The following is a 13,690-nucleotide window of genomic DNA, read 5'->3' on the forward strand; positions in this document are numbered from 1 at the left end:
CATCTCAGTGTGAGTTTGGTTATTGAGTTGCAAGAGATGAGGCCAACTGCTGATGCTTTATTATCCCCAGAAAAGAATTTCTCAAGGCAATACTTGTCAGTTCACAATAAAAGCTAATATTATCATAGCTTACCCAGACTTATGTGCCTGCAATGTTATTTAAGGGCATTAAACTGGGAAGCAGTTACTGTATTGTTTTGAATACATTTGCTGTGAATCCACCTGTGCCATGTAGGTATAGCAGAGAGAAATTCAATCATTGGCTTGTTTCCACTAGGAACACCTGGTGAGGGGACAAGCATCACGCTGAGGGCCTACGCAGACCCCCGCCAGCATGAAGCTGCAAATCAAAGCATCAGAGGTGTTTCATCTCTTTGCTGGAGTCTCAGTTTTTCATCCAGGGTTAAGACTGAAAGGATGACACTTCAACTTATGGCTCCTCACATCTACAGCCACGAGGTAGGGAGCATCAGACATTAGCAGCCCACGGCTCTGATTACTACAAAACACTTGTTTTTGCACTTTGTTCACAGCAGGGTTACTCATATTCTCACCAGGAGCGATTCCTGCAACTGTCGGGCAGGGAGCTGCCTTGGGTGCTGACAGGAAATGTAAATAGTGTTGGCATGATAGGAAATACTGAATAGAATTGACTGCTAATTGAAGGCTTTCATCTAACATGGCAGACTGTGTGAATACAGATTATCATCAGTTGGAAGCAGGGGTGCTGGTAGAATACCAATTTCTCTCACCAGGCGATTTTACCGTTTGTTTAAGATCTTTCAGCCATTATGTTGGATGACTCAGCTAGCTGACATAAAAATTCCATCATGAAATATGTGTTTTCCTGTTTGACAGATGAAACAGGATCCACATGGTATGGAGAACTGTCACACATACTTGAACTTATGAACTTTATCTCTGGCAGCTGCTGTCTGATGCTTTATCAGGAAACAAACAGAATTTACAGGAAAGCACAAGCTTTGTTTTTCATTCGTTCAGCTCTTTTTTGTGTTATCAAAGTCCTTGAAAATCAATTTTCTCAATCAGCGTCTTACTGTGAGAAATGGAGTCCAACGTGAACACACAACTTTTTACTAAAGTTAAAACAGTTTTGGTTATTCCACAAGTGGTATCTGCTTTTTTTGTTTTGTCTGAAGCCTCCAGAGCTGCAACAATAAGTCAATTAATCAGTCTATTGATCGTCAGAAAATTAATTGGCATCTATTTTGATAGTCTATTAATCGTTTAAATCATTTTTCAAGCATCAATTGTTGGTTCCAGATTCTCAGATATGAAGTTTTTCTGCTTTTCCTTGTCTTTCACCGAAGTAAAGTGAATGTCTTTAGGTTCTTGACTGGATAAAATGAGACATTTGATGACGTCACCTTGGGCTCTTGGAAACTGCACGGGCATTTTTTGCTGTTTCTTAAATGTTTAAAGACCAAATGATTGAGCGATTAATAAAACATGAAATAATGAAAAATATGAATATATGAAAATAACAATTAGTTGCAGGCTTACCAGAGCTTTGTAGGTGGAAATAAGAATAGGGATGTCATGTCTTCCTACACAGCTAGCCAGCTGCTTAGCTACATCCATGAAGAATAACAACAGAAATTTGGTGACTGAAATGGTGACAAGCGTGACTGAGATAAATAGCTGTACGAGATGCTGTAAGTCAACCTATAGAAATAGCAACTCAATCCACATATTGTTTTGGTTGTCATAACAAAGTACAGCACCAACGATTAGCCGATTAATTGATTATTCATGGATAGAAAATTAACTATTTTGATAACTGTTTACTGGTCATTTTTCAAGCAACTATTCCAAACATTTTCTGGTTTCAGCTTCTTAAATGTGATAATTTGCTTCTTTTCTTAGACTCAGTGTCTTTAGGTTTTGGCTAAATTAATATATTATCAAACTAGATTAATCAATTAGCAAACTAGTTCCTGATTAAAATCCTGGCAAGTCGATTCATTGATTAATTGCTTAAATTAAATACAGACAGAAACTTAGGGTACAGTTGGACAAAGGTCATGTCATGTACTTCAGTTAACCAAGTGATTTCAAGTGTTAAATTAAATAAATAATTCTTCAGGATGTTTGTTCTCAAACTTACACTCAGATTTTTATTCAATCAATATTTAATGCTATAGAGAAAAATTTAAGCAATGAAGCCAGGTTTTCATGGTCTTTAATGCTGCAGTGAAAATAAATGCTGCCTGGATGCTCTAAATCAATTAGTATGTTTTTGTTATGTATTCAATATTTATTTGGGATCTGCGTGAATTATTTAAACCACTCAAACTATATTCTGTGTGATTTCTTCAATGACTTTGGTTTGTGAAGTCCTAACAAATATCAACAACTTATCCAGAACACGACACATTTACTGCTGCAGATGAAACTCACAGGGAAATGACTCCCGAGTGACATGTGATCAGACAGAACTTAAAAAATAAATAGATAAGTAAAAAGTTGTCGAAGCTAAGAGCCATCGTTCTGCAGCATTTGTGTGACCCCATCCCACATGTCTTCTGTCAGTCAGCACAGCTTGAGGAGGCCTCTGTTAGAGTTCAAAAGGGAATCAGCAGGGGGCAATGTTCTCACATCAAAGAATCCTAGACATGCAGCATTAAGGCAACACTTGAGTCAAGGACAGATGAGCTCAGAATCTCTGGCTTGGTTCAATCCAAAGGCAGCAATGCAAATATTATTCATATCCAGTGCAGCGGTCATCATTGATCATTTTCCAGTTGTATTATTGATCGCAGTATCTTGTGCAGAGGTCCTATAATCGTAAAGGGCTTGTACGCCTAAATATTTTACATTCTGCCACACTCAACATTAGCTGCATACATACACAGTCAGCTGTGTTTAGGGAGCAAAATGCATTTGAGATCATGTAATCATGAATAATTAACACAATTGTAACATTCGCCATTGTGGATAGCCTGGAAATATCTTCAGTGTAAAAGCAGAGACGGAGAGCGAGATGACAATTTGACGACTATTTGCAGCTTTTATTGTAACTCCCTCAGTGTAGAAGTGTCAGTTAAATGTAAAAGAAAACGTATTGGACAGGAACATCACAATTTAGCAATTAATTCTCTGTCTTCTGCCAGAAATCACACTGTGGCGACACGGAACTGTATAGGCCGCCACTGCAGAGATACAGCAAAGGTTTGATATAATCTGAAATGGATAAAAGGGAATAGATTAATATATTAAGCAAATGAAAGCGGTGAGAGAGGGGAAAAAAAAAATCAGACAGGGAGAACGTTCTTTGATTGAATTTTGGGGAAAGTAAAACCAAACATGCAGTAAATTCAAGAACTGTCAGAGTTTATTGTTTAGCGTAAATCTTTTGCTCTTCAAATCATTCGTAAACATGTTTATGGGAATCAACGCGGAAGCTTATACGACCCAGCTCGGTGCTATTAATAAAGCATCTGCACTGATAGGTCTCCCATATTGTGTAATGCAGCTGAGTGTAAAGCAGAAATATCAGACATTTTAAATTCAATGAGATTTAAGGATTGGTTTCACAGACAGACAGCCAAAGTTCTCTTTTTCAGTGTATTAGACCAGGATTAGTTTAATCCATGTCTGTGAAATAGGCCCTTCATTTTCCTGGTAATGTCTTCAGTGCACTAGGTATCTTCCTCTTCCTCGGGGTTTCTCTTATTTGCTGAGGAGAAGGGGAAAAAAAAGAGACAATTCCAATCCACATAATCACATTTTTCCCCCCTTTTTTATAACTTGTTTCAAGCGAGTTTACTGATTTGCAGCATCGTCAAGAGAGCGCAAAGGGAGAATAAAAGAAAACAGAAGAAGAATAAAATAGGCAAACAGATGAAGAAGAATAGAGAGACACAGCTGACATGTAAAGGAAATCAGAAAACAGAAAATGGAGGCAAGAGCGGGTGCGAAGCATCTGGAGGGGAAAAAAATCCATTGAAGTTTTGCAGATTTGATTAAAAACTGTTTATGTGAGTAATTAAAGCATGGCAGAGAGGGAGCTGACTTTATTGATGGCACCGTTGTCTGGACCGCTGAGAGGACAAGAACAGTACTCATTCTTGATAAGGTGGAACAGGATTTTTTGCACCTGTTTTCCCCAGAAACTCCTCAGAGTGCATGGTGGGGGTAAATAGCGGTAAACAGAAATACTGTTGTGCCCTAGATTTCTCTCACACAGCGGCTATTTCATTAAGTATATCCAGCCCGCAGCAGACCAGACTCCCTTTACTGCAGCTCATCTGTGACAAAGGCTGATGGGGTTTTGTGCTGTGAATTGCAGCTACGCTCTCTCTATTGTTATCAGCAACAGAGAGTTTGTTCTTGACGTAGTTTTATTAAATTTGCCAAACATGTGATGGTTGTATCATTTGTCATATTGCTGCCTCTTTCTATTCCGCTTTCTAGTTTTTTCCTCAAAATCTACTGTTAATGGCACACACATCTGTCTTTTACACACTGGGCGGTTTAAAAAAACAAACAAAAAACGTATCTCCAAGGCAAATACAGAGGGAGTTATTTTTTTCCTCAAAGAAAGGGAGTGAAATGTGACATCCTATCCCACACACTGTAATTTGTAAGTTGTATTGGCAGTTGCATAAACTGGTTTTTGTGTGTGTGAGTGTGTGTGTGTTTGGCTGCAGCCTTTTTGTGTGTAGTTGTTTATGTGACTGTTTCAGTTGTGGCAGATGTGTTCAGGTCTTTTACTTTAGTAAAAATATCAACAGTGTATAAAAGCTCTGTTAGGAGTCAAAGTCCTGCATTCCAAATTTTACTTATGTACAGAAGTATCAGCAGAAAAAAAGTAAAAGCACTCATTATGCAGAATGACCCCTGTCGGATGTGTATTATATAACTGGATTATTATTAATATTATTGATGCATTAATGTGTAAGCATCACTTTAACGGTGAGGCTTATTTTAACTACTTCATGTACTCATGGATGTCTTAATCTATAATAATAGCCTACATCATAAACTATTTGTTAATTATATTTTGTTTTTATCATCTTTAAAGTAGCTTGTAACAAAAGCTGAGAAAAAAGAACAATATTTCCTTGATAAATGTAGTGGAGTAGATGTATAAAGTTGCAGTACGTAGAAATTCTCAACTACAGTTCAAATACCTCAGAATTGTACTTAAATACAATACTTAGCTACTTTCCACTAACAGACTGTTTCAGTGAAAGGCTGTTTCATGACTAATATATTTGTTGTGCACACAATCCGTCCTGATTACCTCTGACTTTTTATATAATTTAACAAAACTGTGTCAAAGTTTAATAAGCCATTGAAACTATGTTTGGAAATAAGTATTAACTGCCTTGTAATGTCACTAACACTTCATTTTCCCTTCTATCGTCTAATTATCCTAAGATAACTAATAATTCTACGAACGCAAACACAAAATGTCAACACCAAGTGTGAGAATTTAAAATATTAGACTCATTATTCATAATATCTGAATTCTAGCTGTGAAATTGCCCATATCATTCACAAAGACTTAACACATGTGGGGTTTGAACTGACAAGAACATCTGCTCGGTGTTAATGCAGCCTGCACCTGATTGGAGAAATTGAGAGTTACAACCACACTGAGCTAATGGTCTAATCACATCCATACATATGGTCATGGGATGATTTGAGCCTTATTGCTGTAGTTTTAGTGTCGGCTGTAAAATTCTTCGCACAATGCTAAGTGAGAGAAAAATTAGGTCAGTCCACATTGCTTCCTGGTAAATAAACATGAGGTGGCAAAAATAGTTGGGTTTTTTTTGCCTTCAAAAAGTCATCTGAGTTGTACAAACTGACACAGCTGTGTCTGGGAAAGAGAAAAAAAAAAAGACAGACATTTTAAGCTTGTCTCCAACATCATGCGGTTTCTGTATCTGAATGCCGTACTGTGCTATTATTTGCTTGTTTTGCAGTCCCCACGTTCACTTGCTGCTGGATCCCCGCTAACCTCCCTCGATCTCGGCCATTAATGAGCTGCCTTTTTGTCCTCAGAACTGTTGCTGACTGGAGGCGTGTGAATTGTCCAATGCATGAAAAGTGAAGGGTGTGTGTGTGTGTGTGTGTGGGTGGGGGGGTGTCTGTTTATGAGATACTGGAACCATCATGCCTGGCAAGGACAATCACAGCAGCACACTCAGTGTCGCTTAATTCTGCAAAGCCTTGTCTGCCTGCTTTGTACTGCAAGCCACAGCCATGTGCCTCTGATTCACTGTCTGTAGACTCACTTTCATGAATGTTGTACTGTGTCTAATGATATCCTTATAACAGTTCCCGATTATTGCAAGCAATGAGGATGTGCCCCAGTTATGAATCGGCAAAGTATTGTTGTTTTTTAGAGATAATGCTAAAGAAACCAAAGGAAAATTTGCAAGTAGTAGTTAAGTACCAGCATAATTTCCTCTCTGCATGTTGCATGCTGAATGAAATGTGCTTCTTTACTTATGTTGAGGTGCAGGTAACGCTGTTTAGGCTCTTTGTGCTAGGCTGTATTCATCTACTGTCAAGCTGAAGTTGATCTGCAATTCTCTTTGTACCAGATCCTCTCCCAGCATCTCCGATCCAGACGCACGAGGGAGAAACCTTGACGAGGCGCATGAGAGGAAAACCAGCACATTTGGGTATGACTAAAACCTTCAAAGCATTCTCTGTCAGCCAGATCTTTTTTGTAATTCAGCCTATGGTTCAGATGAGCAGCACATGGAAAAAGATATTCTATATTTTCAGCAGCATGTGTTATTTGTGTTTCTCTGGACCTTGAGGTTCATGGAGCCCCCGCAAAATGAAGTGTGAGCTTACAGCAGCTGCCAGACGGCGTGTAGTATAGAAATACTACCTCCTCTGATGAGGTCGAGAGGAAAGACACATTTTTAAAAGGAGAAAGGAAATAAGAGGATTAGGGCTGATAATGTGTGTGCAATCTCCTACGAGGACAAGTGTGCCCTGTTGCAGAATTACCTGTGGTTCATGAAAGGGCTGTTTACAACAGATTTCATAGTCACAAGACAAAGGAGGAGCATTTTGATTGGTTTGTGGAGGTTGTGTTAGTGGCATATGTGATGTGATTTTAATTAAATGAGATACTTAAAGAGCAGGAGGTCATCAGCAGTTTGTAGATGTATACAACACATTACATTTAATGTTTTCCATTTTTGGTATTAAAATGCAAATCCGGAAACACGCTGTCACTGAAACTGATTTAAAAAAAAAAAAAAAAAAAAAAAAAGAAAAAGAAAAAGAAAAAGAAAAAAAAAAGCTTTTGCTCTTACCACCCAATTTGTTGTTATTCATGCCAAATCACAAGGAAATGTGGCCAAACACCTTGGCAACAGATGGGCTCCTGAAGCATCCTGAAAATATTTAAAAGGGAATTTAATTACCTTAATGAACAGCCAGCCAGTGTGAAAAATGATCGTAGAAATGTTGTTATCAAAGACGACTTTGTGCAGTTGTAAACCATTGGCCTGTGTTGTTCACCATGTGCAAAGAATTTACTTGCAATCTAGTGTTTGGAGTACTTTCCAGTGTGTAACTCTCAAGGTTAACTTGGTGCAATTGAAGTAATTAGCAAACTGAGTGGAACACATGTTTATTTGCTTAAAAAGACAGAGTAGCCAAATGTAATGGAAATATGCCAGAAATGAAACTATTCCCACATTTGCCCTATTATCAAATCCAGGTAATAAAAGGTTTGATTGATGAGGACATTGGCAGAGAAGTGGAAATTGCTCTCTTGCCATATTTACCTTTGGTAAATCACTGCCTGCAGAGCGAGTGATTTGGCATTGGTGCTATGTGCAAACATTAATAAGACATAAATAAATAGAATGGGGGAAAGGTGATTATGTATGTCTGTGGGGATTTTTGTAGCAGGATGGCTCTGACAGAAGAGTTCCAACGTTTTGTGCAAGCTCTCTCCTGCCAAGCCTCTATCAGCTTCCTAAGTCATATCAGATGTTTGGGCTTTATTGGGACTTAAAATAGTTATTAGCCTGAGCAACCACCCTGCTGGATTTATCTCCTGCAAAATACAGAGCTGCACAATAATGAGCTCTGCTTAGTGTGATATCTGTTCCTTCCATTCACTACTTTTCATTCTTTAAATCAAAAACTATCCCTATAAGATTTATGACAAGCAGGTGAAATGGTCGTTAATATAAGAGGCAATATATCTCTTGGAATTCAGTTGAAATGAAATAAAATAAAGTTTACAGGGCCAGTCTTATTACAAGCGAGCTGCTAAAATGTCTTCTTCAGTGGATTTAAGAAAAACCTCCATTAGTCAATGAACAATACAGCCACAGTGGCTCTGAATAGAAACCTTATTGACGTGTGTGAGTGCAGAGTGTACTGAAAATCTTCAGCAAGAGGGATTACGAGGGAAGGTGGAGCATTTATGCCGTCCACTGCATGTTTCCTAAATTACACCATGCGGGTCATTTCCATAAGGGGAAAAAGTAGGCCTGCAGCGTGTCTAATTTGCCTATAATAGCAGCAGAAATAGAGAATCTCCTGCCAAGCAGCAACCCAACTTCCACCTTTGTCTGACGTCCTGTTGCCAGTAGCTCTGCCAATCTTCTGCCGATATTCCAACCAGTTCTGAACTGGAAAGATTTTTTTTATGGATATCCAATATGTGTTCATTCACAATTACTAAATCACTTAATTTAGAGCTGCAACGATTAGCTAATCAATATGAAATTAATCAACAGCTCTTTTGATGATTGATAAATCGTTTTGAGTCTTGTCCGTTCTCTGGCTCCAGCTTCTCCAAAACTCCAGACTCTCTGATTTTTGTCTGTTTTATGTCATTATGGACTGAATATCTTCGAGTTGTGTTTGTTTCTGTTGGTTCAGACAAAACAAGACTTTTAAAGACGTCACCTTGGACTCAGGGGAACTGAGATGGACATTTTTCACGTCTTCTGAAGTTTTATAGACTAAATGATTAATTGATTATTTAAGGATGTGATCAAGAACTTAATCAGCTCTCATTTAATAGATAATTTAGTTATTATAGTAAATGTAGATTTAAATGTAGGAATAAAAAAAAAAAAATAAGTTTTTTACATTGACTACATGAGTCAGTGTTATAATCCATAAAGAAATTCTAGACCTGATGGACAAAAAGCAGACAAATAATGAAATGGCAGTAAGGAGCAGATGGCCATACTTGTTCAGGTTTGAAAAAGTGTAAATGTGTGAGAGTCAAGTGGGGAGTTGCTGAAAAGATCATTCAGTGAATGGTCTGACTGCTTTATGATCTAAATTCTTTTACATAATAGAACTATATTCATCCCAAAGGAATTTGTGCCAAGAGATTATCAGTATTTTTTTGTTCGTATTCTATATCTATATCTATATCTATATTAGCTATATCTATATCTATATAAATCTATCTATATATGGATTTGCAGCCATGCAGTAATTGGTACACACATTTGTATATGTATGTGTTTGTGTATACATATATGTATATGTGTATGTATATATATATATATATATGTATATATATATATATATGTATATATATGTATGTATGTATGTGGAGAGAGAGAGAGAGTGTATGTACAATTTATGAAGTCCCGTAATCAAAGAGCATTTTGAGTCAAATGTAGTTTTATGATCTGTCTTTGCAGCAGCGAGGTAACGTGAATGCTTCTGTACTAAGTCCGTGTATGAAAACACCTTCAGCTCTGACATATATGCATTTCTCCTCTTTTTCACCGACTGTATGTCTGCAGTTGGCACAATGCCCAAGAATCAAATACAAGAAACCTTGGACTCCATGGAAATCCCATTCACTGGCAACAATACAGAGAAATGTAGCATAAAGAGACAGCGCTTTTTCTTCTCAGGAGAGGAAATAAAAAATCATTCATTCCTCTGCATGGCCAGAAATGTCATGCTGATTCAATTTAACACTGCTACAGGAGTGCAAAAATTATTACTCATAAAGTAGCAGGTGAAGTGTTAAACATTAATTTGTGTGTTTCAGAAATATGACCACTGTTGCTACTGATGCTGTCACTGTTTTTACACTGTTGTCAAGTGAGTGAAAAGTGACAAAAACAAGTTGGCAAAGCAGGTGAAATCTATTTCTCAGCCTGTCTCAAATTACATTTGAGGCAAACTGTGCCAAAGAGCATTTACCATTCAGGTGTTGGTTAGAGGGTTGGATGTGCTTGACTATCTCAAATTGATTACAGGGTGAGGGATGGCTGCTGGACCTAAATTTAGGGAAGCTTTCACAAGTGAGATCTGAGATTTTATACTTTTTTTTATATAGGCCACAGACAGACTGCACCTTGTCGCTCAGGGTTACAAGCACCTTCTCTGCTTGTGTTCAAAGTTAGGCTCAGAGTACAGATCGCAGGTAATGTAAACTGACAGGGAAGCCAAAGAACGCCACACTTTTTCTCTCCTTAATATTAACTTTTTAAGTTTTGTAATGTTCTAGCTGCATTATAAATCTAATTGTCTCTTCTTTAATAATCGGTGATGGTTCATATTTCTTCTTTAGCCACTGATGAAGGTTAAACTCTGCTTGATGAGATAGATTAAAAAAGAAAAAGATGAGAAGATGGTTAATTTTTTTTCTTCTGTGCCTGCTTCCTTTGTGTCCTTGTTAACATTTATATTATTAATAAAACCTTCCCAGAATAGACAAAATAACCTTTGTTCTCTCACATGTAAAACAGTTCAACACTTCAAGCCCTTCTGGCAGACGTCTTTCACAGTGTTATTAATAGCAGTAGTAGTTAAATTTGATAAAAATGAAAGGTGGCCATCTGCAAATCTGCTAATTAGAGTAGTGACAAACTGAATATCTACAGTGAAAAAACATAAAAATAAAAAAAGGCTATAATAATACAGAGCAAAAAGAAAATACAAAATTTTCGCTACCAAACTCTATCACACTGCGATTCAGCTTATGTACATTACTCTGTAAATATACACTCACTCAGTTTATAAGGTACATCTTGCCAAAACTAATGCAATCTAATACAAAAGCCCTGCAATAAACCATATACCATCATGTTTATTTTTTTTGTTAAATGGTTTTAGAGAAGTGGGAAATTTTATGACATGACATTGCGAGGACAAATATTAGTAATATTATGATATGAGAGTTTAGATATTATTTTCTTTCTTTGGTTTTAAAGGCTGCATTAAAAGTAATTAAAAAATAATTTCTTTCTTTTCTAATTGGGTAAAGTGTCTTATCGCCCACATCTAAACATCTACTTTAAATTGAAATATTATATTCATTAACAAAATGTCATAATAATCATGTCAAGGTGTTGAATTAAAATATTCCGATATTCAATTTTGTTGATAACTTGCGCAAAGTCTTGACTTTCCAACTTCAACAGACAGTGTCTCATCTGCAAAAACTCTTAATTTTTCTTAAAAGTGAAAGGATGTGTCAATCATTTCTTCATGATTGACATAATCATAAGCCAGAGAGTTAACCCTGAGATTTTGTCAGTGCTAACAAAAACACAATAATTGTGACTGAAATATCTTTTGACACTCGTGCTCAGGCAACCCAGGACTCTGTGCCATAATCCCTTCCCTGCTTATGTTCTTAAATGTCTTGCTGCTGTATAATTCACACCGCACCATACCACTGCCGTGTTCCATGTCATGCTGATAATGACACAACGCATCTGTCGGTTCACACCCTCTGGTTTGTCCTTCCCATCATCCTGTGTATGGACAAACATTTGGGCACTTTGAGATTCAACTGTCAGTGGTGTAAACCGTGTTGGGATGCTCAGCTGCGATTTGCACAATGCCACTTAACATCATTTAGCAAGTCAAGGAGTAAACTTGAGCCACTAGGAGCTGAAACATGATCAGTCGGAGTCTATAACAAAACAACAACATTGTCCAATTGACTTTCATTAGTGTCAGCTCTCTTGTTAAGATAACTGTGGTGGTCTATTTGACCGCTGTGAGTGCAGACCCCTATGTAAAAATCTGTATGGATGCATGTTGTCACCACCTGTCTTTCTCACAATAACATAATTCCTATAATAGGTGTCTGGTAACTTGGTATTTACTGTATAATCAGGGCAGAAACAGCCCTAGGTGCTCAGTTTATTGTATAAATAAAATTCATATTGGTGCGTCAGTCTCAAAAAGTAAAACTGGGCAGTGTTGTTTCTAAAACTGTGAAGCTGTGCTGCTGCTGCTGCTCTTACTTACTTTCTGCAGATCACTTACTGTGGATTTCTAGAGTGAATTTTGTCACACTGTATGGTGCTCAAAAACAAGAGTTTAGAAAAACATAACCTACTTGTCTGGGGCACTACAGTGTGCAGGGACCTGCTGCTTCTGCTAATTCCCAGTGCAAGAAAATACCAACAAGTTGAAAATATCGCCAGAAAAAGTCTGTGCCAGTGAGACAAAATAACACAAATCTAATTCTATAGCGCACTCAACAGAATCAGATAACAAGACATAATGCCTAATCAGATAATTATGTCCAGAAATTGAGAAAATAAATTACATGTTTGTTTGTTTCACAGCTGGTGATAACCGTAGTATTTTAATTTTGAAAAACATAATATTTTGATGAGGTTTTGTAAAGCTCTATCAGACAGCGGCAAGCTAGCCATCCAGAATACACATTACATTAACATAATAGAGATAGAGATAGATTAGTTAACATAATAGATAATCCAGGGAGAAGGTACAGTGTACAAGTGGCCACTCCATGCTAATATTATTTGATATTATTTGAATTTGACAAAACCCAAAGAGGTTCTACGGAGCCCTAAAACTGACAAAATGTAGTAAATAGTTTTTCAAATGAGTAAAAAGATGAATTAAACAAAATCAATAAAAGCAATTAAATTATTGTTAATTATAAGTGTAAAAGGAAATATAAAGCTCTGTATGCAACCTTTAACCTCAGTTTAGTTGGTTAAGAGTTAAAAAAAAACTTTTTAGTTTTTTTTTAATTTTCCCTAAAAAGATGATACAATAAATGGAATAATTTTACATTTTTATTAATTTTTCAGTAGTTCACTGTGTTTTTTGACTCCTTAATTTGTGTGTGTGTGTGTGTGTGTGTGTGTTTATAACTGTAGTTGTAAGCAAATATGTCTTTTTTAATGTATCTGTGAAAAACTATAACACCACCTGTGGGATATAATAAGTGAAGGCTGTTAATGAATGACGGTAAAATACAGCTGAAATAGCACCAGTCTTTTCAGCTAACTAGCTAGCTGAAGCTAACCTTCGTCATGAAACTACACCAGCCAGTGAACATAATGTTAATCATCCATATACGCTGTAATGAAAACAGCTGTAGCATCGCCTTATAAACCTTTGTTACGGTAGCTAGTTAGCTAGCCAATGCTACTTTGAAGTTGACATTATGAGAAAAGAGATATGAAATGACTGTAACGTCCAAGACTTGTAGAAGCAGAGTGACTATGTATGTCTGATTAATGTTCTTCTATGGGGTATTTTTGAGGTGCCTGATAAGCTTTTATTGCATTTTGCTCAATAGCTACCATGATTGAAAACTGTGTATGACATTATGTTTAACAGAACCAACTGTCACTCTTCCACGTTTCCACTTGCAGGCGTTCTCATATGTATTCTTTTATCTTAATGTGAAATTATGTTTAAG

The 13,690-nt window shown here is 36.9% G+C and overlaps 1 protein-coding gene across 3 annotated transcripts in view; it reads left to right on the plus strand.

Annotated features, from left to right (window-relative positions):
- LOC130178966 (adhesion G protein-coupled receptor L2-like) overlaps positions 1 to 13,690 on the plus strand; it is a 129,326-nt gene that overhangs the window by 2,407 nt on the left and 113,229 nt on the right. For all 3 annotated transcript variants that reach the window (XM_056391624.1, XM_056391622.1, XM_056391623.1), the window contains exons 2-3: positions 278 to 459; positions 6,582 to 6,662. The gene's annotated coding sequence lies outside the window, so the exon portion shown is untranslated. The remainder of the gene's footprint in view (positions 1 to 277; positions 460 to 6,581; positions 6,663 to 13,690) is intronic.

The sequence above is a fragment of the Seriola aureovittata genome, chromosome 12 (assembly GCF_021018895.1).
Source record: "Seriola aureovittata isolate HTS-2021-v1 ecotype China chromosome 12, ASM2101889v1, whole genome shotgun sequence".
In the NCBI taxonomy this organism is placed as follows: Eukaryota; Metazoa; Chordata; class Actinopteri; order Carangiformes; family Carangidae; genus Seriola; species Seriola aureovittata.